Here is a 3,395-nt window from a genome sequence, read left to right as displayed (position 1 = left end):
ATGAGGCGTTATTAATACAATTTTGCAAGGTTTTTAGTTTTCTATTACTCTTTATTTTTAAAATCACATAGAAGTAGGGGCAAAGTTGACAGTGATTGGATGGCAGGTTAGGTATCAGGGCATTTCTGGAATAATACCCCATAATGTTCCTCAAAATCATTTAATTAACCTCTAATACCTACCACTGCCTACTCAAGTCCTGAATGGATTAGAAAAGATAAAGGGACAAGCAACACACTTGTTGATTGAGCCAGGTAAATCAGAATATGCCTGGTAAACTAAATGAACTTGAAGCTTTCTCTTTCTAGACCATATAGGTAGAAATGGAGATGAGATGAACTTCAATTTAAATATACCTTTGTTGTCTTACATTGTAGTTACAATGACTTCCTTGGTGGCTCAGACGGTAAAGCGTCTGCCTACGATGCAGGAGACCCGGGTTCGATTCCTGGGTGAGGAAGATCTCCTGGAGAAGGAAATGGCATCCCACTCCAGTACTCTTGCCTGGAAAATCCCACGGATGGAGGAGCCTGGTGGGCTACAGTCCATGGGGTCGCAAAGAGTCGGACACGACTGAGCGACTTCCCTTTCCCTTACTTGTTGTCTACCCTTGGTTACACGTTTAAAAGATGTGAAGACACAAAGATTAGCACCACACCATAGTGAATTTGCAGTGGCAAGCCAATGTACCACCATAACTGATATATTTAGTCCTCTGAAAATGTAAGAAAAGGAGACATCATTTCTGAATTGGTGCAATACGGAAAGCTCTTAGGTGAAATATTGTCTATGACTTTGAAGAATGGGCAGAACTTTGACAGAAGAAGCAAAATACACAATGTAGATAAATATGAAAGAGTGATTTGTGGTTGCAAACTAGGGTGTGGTCCTTTGCATCTAGAATCACTTAATCTTCATAAAAAAAAAATGGCAAAAGATGAGACTGGACAGGCAGAATGTAGCCAATCTGTGACTTGCCTTTCATGCAAAAATAAAGAAATTGGACTTTCAATTCAGTTCAGTCACTCAGTTGTGTCCAACTCTTTGCAACCAACTATAGCACGCCAGGCCTCCCTGTCCACCACCAACTCCCAGAGTTTACCCAAACTCATGTCCATCAAGTCGGTGATGCCATCTAACCATCTCATCCTCTGTCATCCCTTCTCCTCCTGCCTTCAATCTTTTCCAGCATCAGGGTCTTTTCAAATGAGTCAAAACTCTTCATGAGGTAGCCAAAGTATTGGAGTTTCAGCTTCAACATCACTCCTTCCAATGAACACCCAGGACTGATCTCCTTTAGCATGGACTGTTTGGATCTCCTTGCAGTCCAAGGGAATCTCAGAGTCTTCTCCACCACAGTTCAAAAGCATCAATTATTCAGCACTCAGCTTTCTTTATAGTTCAACTCTCACATCCATACATGACTACTGGAAAAACCATAGCCTTGACTAGACAGACCTTTGTTGGCAAAGTAATGTCTCTGATTTTTAATATGCTGTCTAGGTTGGTCATAACTTCCCTTTCAAGGAGTAAGCATCTTTTAATTTCATAGCTGTAATCACCATCTGCAGTGATTTTGGAGCCCCCAAAAATAAAGTCTCTCACTGTTTCCACTGTTTCCCCATCTATTTGCCATGAAGTGATGGGACCAGATGCCATGATCTTAGTTTTCTGAATGTTGAGTTTTAAGTCAACTTTTTCACTCTCCTCTTAGTTGTCAATAATGAGAAGATATGGAAAAGAAGTAGGTACAAGCACTCTGGATATACTCTACCGTAGAAGACAGAGACAGGTTGTATATTGCCACCCTGTTTATTTAACTTACATGCAGAGTACATCATGCTAAATGCTGAGCTGGATGAAGCACAAAACTGGAATCAAGATTGCTGGGAGAAATATCAATAACCTCAGATACACAGATGACACCACCCTTATGGTAGAAAGTGAAGAGGAGCTAAAGAGCCTCTTGATGAAAGTGGAAGAGTAGAGTGAAAAAGTTGGCTTAAAACTCAACATTCAGAAAACTAAGATCATGGCATCCAGTCCCATCACTTCATGGCAAAAAGATGGAGAAACAGTGAGAGACTATTCTCTTGGGCTCTAAAATCACTGCAGATGGTGACTGCAGCCATGAAATTAAAAGACATTTGCTCCTTGGAAGAAAATCTATGACCAACCTAGACAGCATATTAAAAATCAAAGACACTACTTTGCCGACAAAGGTCCATCTAGTCAATGCTATTGTTTTTCCAATAGTCATGTATGGGTGTGAGAGTTGGACTATAATAAAGAAAGCTGAGCATCAAAAAATTGATGCTTTTGAACTGTGGTGTTGGATAAGACTCTGGAGAGTTTCTTGGACTGCAAGGAGATCAAATCAGTCAATCCTAAAGATCAGCCCTGAATATTCATTGGCAGGACTGATGTTGAAGCTGAAGCTCCAATACTTTGGCCATCTGTTGTGAAGAGATGGCTCATTGGAAAAGACCCTGATGCTGGGAAAGATTGAAGACAGGAGAAGGAGGTGACAACAGAGGACGAGATGGTTGGATGGCATCACCGACTCAGTGGACATGAGTTTGATCAAGCTCTGGGAGATGGTGAAGGACAGGGAACCCTGGTGTGTTTTAGTTCATGGGACTCACAAAGAGTTGTACATAAATGAGTGACTGAACAGAAACAACAGAAGACAGAGAAGAACAGGGAGATCCTGGACCAGGGAGAGCAGTGGAAAACACTTTTCCAACAGTCCAGGTGAGAAATGAACCATGAGTGTGGAGTTGTATGAGAGATGGCTTGAGATGGAATCAATGGGAGTCGATTCATTTGGGGTTGAGAGGGAAGAATCACAATGAAGGGAGGAGTCAGACTTCTAGTCCAGACATGTGGATGAACCATTAGTCAGGGAAGAATCATTCTTTTGAAATATAATTGAGCATAAAACTGGATAAAGCACTACCTATTTTAATCTCACTTATCAAAACCTATTATTTCTGCATCTGATGTGTCCTTGCTAAATACACAGGCTCTCAAACTCTAGTATACGTTAGTAATCTTGCCTTATCCAACATTGGACAAAGATGCTAATCCACTGCTGCCCATGGCACTGCTGTGCACAGATGGAGTTCAGAGTAGCTTGTGTTATTTTCCTAAAATGGAAACTGAGGCTTCAAGAGGTTTCTCCAAAGCCAAGTGGTTTAAGTGGCTAAAATAGAGTTGAAACCAATTTCTTTGCTGTTAAATTCTAAGGTGTATCTGCTACAGCCTATGATGAGCATCACACAAGTAACTCAAATTCAGTCTTGACCGGTCTCTACTAATGATTAGAAAAACATCTTTTATATCCAAATTCAAAGCATAATCACTTATCTTTTGTAAGCTATGTTATTCTTTAA

General features: G+C 40.6%; 1 non-coding gene across 1 annotated transcript; it reads left to right on the top strand.

Moving 5' to 3' along the window:
- Positions 1–388: 388 nt before the first annotated feature.
- TRNAR-ACG (transfer RNA arginine (anticodon ACG)) lies at positions 389–460 on the top strand. Its single transcript has one exon. It is a non-coding gene; the product is annotated as a tRNA-Arg (tRNA).
- The last annotated feature ends 2,935 nt before the right edge of the window (positions 461–3,395 follow it).

This window comes from Bos grunniens, chromosome 4 (assembly GCF_055505025.1).
Source record: "Bos grunniens cultivar Pamir isolate PY7600 chromosome 4, Bosgru_T2T1.0, whole genome shotgun sequence".
Lineage (NCBI taxonomy): Eukaryota > Metazoa > Chordata > Mammalia > Artiodactyla > Bovidae > Bos > Bos grunniens.
Note: the sequence above shows the minus strand (reverse complement) of the source record. Positions and strands in the feature narration are given on the sequence as shown.